This window comes from Melitaea cinxia, chromosome 15 (genome assembly GCF_905220565.1).
Source record: "Melitaea cinxia chromosome 15, ilMelCinx1.1, whole genome shotgun sequence".
Taxonomy (NCBI): Eukaryota; Metazoa; Arthropoda; class Insecta; order Lepidoptera; family Nymphalidae; genus Melitaea; species Melitaea cinxia.
In genome coordinates, this window is record NC_059408.1 from 16,296,535 (window position 1) to 16,304,922 (window position 8,388).

Consider the following 8,388-nt stretch of genomic DNA (forward strand, 5'->3'; position numbering starts at 1 on the left):
GCTGATAGTCTGTCTTTAATATGGAATTCTCTGAAGATGGATACGTTGGTACGAAACGCCGTCCACAAGATCTTTAGGAGGCGTCTCAAGCACCACATCTCTAATGCGTCGATTTTCGGCATCGTAGACGTCGGCGATCCCGCAGTCTCAGAGACTGTACTGACTTATTGAGGAAAAATTCTGGCTAAAATGTGGAGCAGTTAGTCCAGGGAAGTACCTCAACTTTACAGAATATTCAGTGAGTCAGTCAGCTTAGTCTATTGCAGTCCACTGTTGGACATAGGCCTCCCTAAGCGCCAGACATGCCAGTTTTCCGCAACCCTCATCCAGCCTACACCGGCAATCTTACGTAGATCGTCGGTACAGCAGATCGAAGGACGTCCCTCACTGCGTTTGTCAAGACGCGGGTTCAACTACAGGATACGTCTGCTCCAACGGCCATCGGTCCTGCGACACAGGTGACCAGCTCACTGCCACTTCAACTTGCCAATTATGTGAGCTATGACAGTTACTTTCGACTACAGAAGATTACAGCTAAATAATGCTGTTCTCACGTGGTGTTGTGTTCCTGTGGTGGGTAGATAGCCAATCCTGGGGAGGGTCGAGGGTAGGGTCAGCAACGCGCTTGAAATTCTCCTAGTGTTGCAGGCGTCCAAAAGCTGCGTTATCAGCGTACCACCAGCCGAACCTTATATTTGCTTGATACTATTATAGTGTCACAAAAATATACGGGAAGGAAGTATAGGGGAACAAGAATTTTCAGTAATCAATTGACGGGTACTATATAAAATATCCCTGCGTAGATATTTGGTCGTTTTAACTTTGTTGTATTAAGTACTTCCTTTTAACACAATTGATACATTGTATCAATAATGCTTTATCACTTGAAGTGCTGTTTTAAGTACATTAAAAGTTAAATTAATATTACATATGTATGTACGGGTTACCGCACGTTCAGTAATATAATTGTCTTTGGGATCTAATAATCTTCTTTAATTTAGGTTACTATTACAAAACTGCTGTTTTGCATATACCTAAGATTTTTATATGGCACATATGACGTCTGTACCTTAGATATGTTTACAATTATCTTAGTAAACTTAGTGTGGGATCTACTTTCATTGAGTTTGGCTTACCTCACATGTCATCTCTCTTTTTTTATGTCACTAGGTCGGCAAACAAGCGTACGGCTCACCTGATGGTAAGCGATTACCGTAGCTTATAGACACCTGCAACACCAGAAGCATCGCAAGCGCGTTGCCGACCCAATCCCCAACCCCCCAGGAGCTCTGGTCACCTTACTCACCAACAGAAACACAATACTGATTGATCTCTTATTCACATATAGACTGTACACTTTAAAACACATTTTAAGTATATGAATTAGAAAGACTAGATAACTTGACAAAATAGCCGAATTGGTCCAGTCGTTGTCGAGTTTTGCCCTTAGCGATATAATTATATTCATACGTATTATGAACGAACACTACAAAAAAGTTTTAATAGAAACCAACATACAATCAAGAATAAAACATTTCAATGTGAGGGACATCCGCAAACTGAGAGAAATAAAAAAAGGCCTGCGACATGGGAAAGTTTAAATTGGCGGAAGGGATCTAGTTAAAGTGGTTCGTTACTTATACCTGGGTAATTTGTGTACTAATTGAATTGTGAGCTCGCTCTGCTTTGAGTTGTTCGGGTAGAGCTTAGTTCGCAATGGTGATGAAATGTTAGGCAGACATTTTACATTTACAAAAAAAAAAAATTGTATTCATATTAAATTTTTCGCCGCGTTGGCGCAACGGTTACAGCCATGGATTGTACCCGTTGCGTCGGCGGTTGCGAGTTCGATTTCCGCACATGACAAACATTTGTATTGGCCATACAGGTGTTTGCCGTGGTCTGGGTGTTTGTGCAGTCCTTGTGGGTCTCCCCACCGTGCCTCGGAGAGCACGTTAAGCCGTCGGTCCCGGTTGTTATCATGTACACCTGATAGCGATCGTTACTCATAGTAGGGAATCCGCCAACCCGCATTGGAGCATCGTGGTGGATTAAGCTTTGACCGTTCTTCTACATGGGGAAAGAGGCCTAGTAGTGGGATATTACGGGCTGAAGCGAAGCGATATTAAATTTTTCAATTTTTTAATTATGGGATTCGAACCCGCAAACCGTCGGTCTTTTAGGCGACTATTCCACTACACGAGAGCGGCTATCTTAAATCAATAATATCGCTTAAAAATGACAAGTCAAAAATTATTTGAAAAAGTTTATTTTCAATATTAATAATTCAATCGAATGCATTTATATAAGCAATACAGAATGCACCGTAGCAATCAATTTAAACCGGAATGGACAACCGTCTGTGTGTACAATGTAAAAGTGTATGCGGGAATAAATTGCAGTTTACCACGAGAACATTCGCCAAACGCAGCGCTCAGCGTAACAGGAACTTTATGGTCGTGAGCACGGGTTTAGGATGCGCGTTTTATTTGTTTAGGATATGTACTAAATGTTTTTAATATATACTATTTTTTCTTTATAAAATATGGCAATGTTTTTATGTATTGTATATTTGTCAAGATTTCAATTACATGGACCGGTAATATAACGTAGGTAGACGAAAAAATGGTCAAGTCAACGCATTATTAGCGAGAGGTATTCATTTCATTTATTTCATTCATTCAGATTAATGACTTCCAACAGTGCCAAGCTAGCACAGATGATTTCACCAATGTCACGTAGAAATCAGTCAGATCTCTATTAAAATAAGATTACATGACAAGCAACAGCTATCGATAAAAAATAATGATCGTAATCGGTCCACTCATAAAAAGTTATAACGTATTTTATGTCAGTTAAAAAGTGAAAAAAAAATTCTTCATAATGACATTTTTAATTTATTTATTAATTATTAATTGAGTATGAAAATCCTATTTGACCTTTTTTTTTGTTTCAGGTACATTCAGTGGAGCATAAAGCAGTACAGATCATGGATTAAGTAAACCATAAACAATTTTACATTTTATTTTATACATCGCGCTGTTTAATACCATCGAAAATGTTATTTAATCTTTATGATATGTACGCTGAAGGTTCAATATTCTGCGCAGCCTTTAGAGCCTGAACTTTTATACTTTAGGTACTAATAACGAATAATCCTGTCCCTTATTTGACTAACTCCTTGGCACAGTTTGTAGTTGCCCTGCTTTCTACTCTGAGGGTTATGAGTTTTTATTATATGCGTTATTTCTATGTATATTTATCAAAATAAAACTAGCTACATCAGTCGACTGTTATCTATAACACAAGCATTAAGTTCCTTGCCGTAGAAACAGACGATCCTGTGTGTATGTTATAAGATATTTATTTATTTATTTATAGCTTTCTCGATAAACGACGCGTATTCTCAAATACATATTGTATTACTTTACAAATATATCTCTCAATATATTGTAAAATTAGTTATTTCCATCTATAGCCCGTGGTTCCAGCTGCATCATTTCTGATTATACGTTAAAATCGCGGGAAAAACTAAAATGTAATAAGCTATAGACCTTAGAATTATCAATATAACAAGAAAGGTGAAATCGTAAATAAAAAGTAGACTTTTTCTACAAACTTTTTAATATATTATAGGACATTAAATTTAAAAACAAAATGAACATGATTTTATATCTATAATAGCGATCAAAAAACCACTAGAATTCTTAATTAAATACAATCTGTGTTTTACTATTTGTCATTAAATTTAATTATGTTTAAATATATATAATTATAAAGTTTCGAAGTTATGTAATAACACCTCAGTAAATATGCGACACACATAGACCACGGATAAATACGGAGTGAGAAGTTAGGAGGGTAACTGGTGAAGGAGAGAAATTCGTATATCCTTTAATATAATTAATTATAATAATAGTGACATATAAACATTGTTAAATATCACATTTTTATTTTGAAGTATAAGCATTAACTAATTTTTTTTAAATTAGTTAGTTGTTGTATATATGTATATATATAAAATAATGTGGTATTTTATGTATGTATATAATGTTAATGTATTGTATGTAAATGTAATATATATTGGAGAGATATGTATTGTATAGTGTCGGACCTTGTCTGAAATAAAACTATTGTGAAAAAACGCACGCCGCTTATAAAACGAACTAGTGGTAATTAAAAATATAAATCAAGGAAAACCAAAAAATTATGAAAGTAAAGAACGTTTTTTTAAATTTTTCAATTAGTCTATAGACTGTGACAATCAACAAAAAGTATAAGTATGTGTATGCGTGCGTGTGTGTGTCAAATACACGGTAGTGTGTGTAAATTTTTTTTATTGATTTAATATATTTTTATGATCAATTCAAAAGATATATTAGCATTCTGCACTCCTTCTCTATTTAAACTATGTGTTTTTTTTATGTCACTAGGTCGGCAAACAAGCGTACGGCTCACCTGATGATAAGCGATTACCGTAGCTTATAGACGCCTGCAACACCAGAAGCATCGCAAGCGCGTTGCCGACCCAATCCCCCCAGGAGACGAAAGTACCAGTGTACGAAATTTCATACTCCTCCGTCCGCGCAATTTTCATAAAAGAGGGTACCTATAAAGTTTTTGCTTCACGTATTAATAAATTGATATTTTATGTAGTTCAATGTCATGGGCAACTAAGAGTCCGTGGATGATGTGAAATATAATTTTAAAAAAATCTTATTAAATTACCACACACTTTTTTATATAAACCTGTTTAGCAAACAATCGCACGGCTCACCTGATTGTAAGCGATTACCGTTGCTTATAGACGTCTGCAACACCAGAAGCATTGCAAGCGCGTTGCCGACCTCATCCGCAATCCGCGGGAGTTTTGTAAATTTAAAACAGCCTTTTGTCCTTCATAAACGATTTTATTAGAGTTTATTATTTAAGAAACAATATTAGGTTCTTGATATATTAAAATATGGTGAATAAATTGTATGAAATAACGGACTCTAACTTTCAATTAGTCTTAAGAAAATAAAACCTTAACCGAAATAGTAAACTGTGAAATTAAAAAAAAATCTACAATAGTAAAAAAAAAAATATTATATACCATTTCTATGATTTTAAATTTCCGTGTTACATTTGCTCTGAACTTCAGCTAAACAAGCCAACATGTCTGTCGGCTTTGACTCATAAACTTTCCCGTGTGTCGTTATGTACCGCTTATGCCGCGTTCAGATGTTCGCTGAATGTAGTTGATTAGATACAAATGCGAACAAACAGCATATTTGTCTGTGTTCGCTGTGCATATTCATCGTTGCTTCAAACTACATAAGCTCATAGTGAAAACTTTCTTCGAAACATGTTGCATCTTATGGTATAAGTATTATTCCGATCGGTTCAGTAGTTTTCGCAGTATAACCGAAAACATAAACCCGACTCTCCATTTCTTAGTATAGATTCTTATATCTTTCTTCTATGATTATTATTGTATTATTTCTATATATAATGCTAATAATGCTTTGTGGCTACGGCATTAAAGAATATAGCCACCCCCTCTATTTCCGTGGGTGTCGTAAGAGGCGACTAAGGGATAATACAGTTGCACTACCACCTTGGAACTTATAAAGCCGACTAATGCAGGATAACTATCTAACAGCTGGCTTTGAAATACACAGGCCGAAGACGGGCAGCAGCGTCTTCGGTGCGACAAAGCTAGTCCTGCGGTCACCAACCCGCCTGCCCAGTGTGGTGATTAAGGGCAAAACACATGAGTTCACGCTATTTTTGGCGCGAACTTGTGGAGGCCTACGTCGAGCAGTGGACTTCAATAGGCTGAAGTAAAGTGAAGTGTGATAATGCTAATAAAAATGTTTTATTTTCTTCCTCCCTTTTAAAAACTGAACCAAATTAAAAAAAAAACTTTTTTGGTTTTCATAGCTGAGCAAAACCTTACTCTTTTACAAAAAGACGTTATGAAGTTTAATTTGCTGCAAACCTTCACAATGGCAATTAATTATAAAGTAAATCTTTGAAATGAAAAAAAAGACACCCAGATTCTGAATAATTTGGTCAGAAAAACTAAGTGTTCCTTATACCACACAACTTCTATTTGCCTCGCCTGATCACACTTTTCATAACACTCGTCATCATTTACCATCATCATACATTCGTCAGCTAAGCCCCAAGTCAAGCGTAAAGAAGTTTTACTTCAAAGAATTCAAAATTTCCTTGTCTCTGCGACCGTCAACTTAAATAGAACATTAGTTACGATTACATAAACTCATCCTAACGACGTAATAGTCAAAAATTCGCAACTAAAAAAGATATCTTCAGAAATAACTCAAATTTGAGACGTGAATATTTTTAAATCACTTTAATCCACCTCTTCGAGTTGAAAAGATCACGTCAAGTATCACTAGAGATTCCCAGAAAGTTTCGTAGTAACGTTATCTGTCCACTGACTGTAGCGCGACGCTATACTATAAACAGTATTTCATATCGAAATAGTATTTGAAATATTATATCAATATTTCAAACAAATAACATTTAGTAGCTAGTTTAGAAAATACGTACTGGAAAAAAATGAATTATAAACATTTTAGAGGACTTTTGACGATGATGATTAGATGTCGTTAAATGCTTATTACTCGGTGCAGGATTACATAGTTGATAAAGATATGTGGACTTAGTGATGCTGTATTTTATGCAAAATGTTACTAATTTTGTACTAAAACACAGTTTATATATTATTTTTCAAAAGAGTAACTGCGGAGTTTTTTGCTGATTCTTCTCCGCAGAATCTACATTCCGAATCGGTAGTAGCTTTACTTCTACAAATATAATAATTTATTTTTAAATATATAGTTTTAATTTGTAAGATGACGATTCGAAAGTACTCTTGGGGCCTATTCGAATAAAGCTGCTTTGACTTTTGATTTTGATTTTGCTAATTTTACATTCTGGCAATGCATTTAATAGTTGTGTTTACTCGCTGTCGAAAATAAAACTGAATTCAATTACATCGACAAGTAGTAGGTAGACAAAAAATAGTCAAGTAAATATGCGATATCAAAGATTACTCAAAAAGTATGTATCCGTACTTATCTTAATGAAATTTAAATGAGAGTATAAAAAATTAATCACTTGAAATTTGTCTACACAGTCAAAAGTTCTGAGGTAACATACATGAAAAAATACAGTCGAATTGAGAAGCTCCTTCTTTTTTTTGAAGTCGGTTAAAAATATTCAACATTCTAGTATTAATAAGCTGATAGATACAATGCCTAACTCCGACACCTGGCGTCCAGGTGTTAAACAGATTCATACAGATGCCAGTCCCAAAGTAAGTACAAGTACTTACTTAAACTTACTATTAATTTTAAAAGTATTTAACTTAGTATTAATTTTAAAAGTAGAACTAAATAGAAAAAGACAAGACGAATGGAACGAATTCTTTTTGTCATCGACTACGACGCATCTTCACACAGTGAAACAACAATTATTGTATCAGTAAAACTACCCAACTAGCCCGTTGGCGTAGTTTGTACAGGCTGTGCTTTCTGTTCCACGGGTTGCAACCCGGTTCAACAACGGTTCGATTGCCGCCTGAGTCTGGGTGTAATATGTGTATTTATATATGTATTTTTTCTGTGTATATGTGTAAAAATAGTTATAACAGTCGGCTGTTACCTGTAACACAAGCATTAAGTTGCTTAACATGGGAAATGACGACCGTGTGTGTATGTTATAAGATATTATTTATTTATTCACTCGGAGCGAGACGGATCAGCCTAACTTACTACCTACGAAAAAATGTGTGTGTGGTGCGCCAAATGAAGTTTTCACTTCAAAAAGAAATAAAGAAAACTGTACTAAATAATATTACTATCTTTACAAAACATACCTCATCATTAATCATTCCAGCCTATCGCAGTCCACTGCTGGACATACGCCTACACAAGTTCGCGCCAAAAATGGCGTGAACTCATACGTTTTGCCCATAGTCACCACATGGGATAGGTGGTTTGTGACCGCAGGGCTGGCTTTGTCGCACCGAAGACGCTGCTGCCCGTCTTCGGCCTGTATATTTCAAAGCCAGCAGTTGAATGGTTATCCCACCATCGGTCGGTGTTATCCCTGAGTTGTCTCTTACGACACCCACGGGAAGAGAGGGGAGGTTACAGTTTTTGTGCCATAGCCACCTAGAACAAGATATCAAAAATACTTGATACTTAAATATAAAATATCTGAATATCTGACATTTACTGGATGTCAAGCATTCCAGCAGTTTGTGTACATCGTTTTCTTTTTAACTTTAATTAACTTCGTCTCAGATACGCTCGCTAGTCAATGAATGGCGAAGACCTTCGGATACGGATGAGGAGAAAACTTTGAGAGTGT

At 35.7% G+C, this 8,388-nt stretch overlaps 1 long non-coding RNA gene across 1 annotated transcript in view; it reads left to right on the forward strand.

Moving 5' to 3' along the window:
• The window catches only part of LOC123660244, a 286,207-nt gene extending 283,154 nt beyond the window's left edge, over positions 1 to 3,053 (forward strand). The window contains exon 3 of the long non-coding RNA XR_006744154.1: positions 2,957 to 3,053. This is a non-coding gene — a long non-coding RNA (uncharacterized LOC123660244). The remainder of the gene's footprint in view (positions 1 to 2,956) is intronic.
• Positions 3,054 to 8,388: the final 5,335 nt, after the last annotated feature.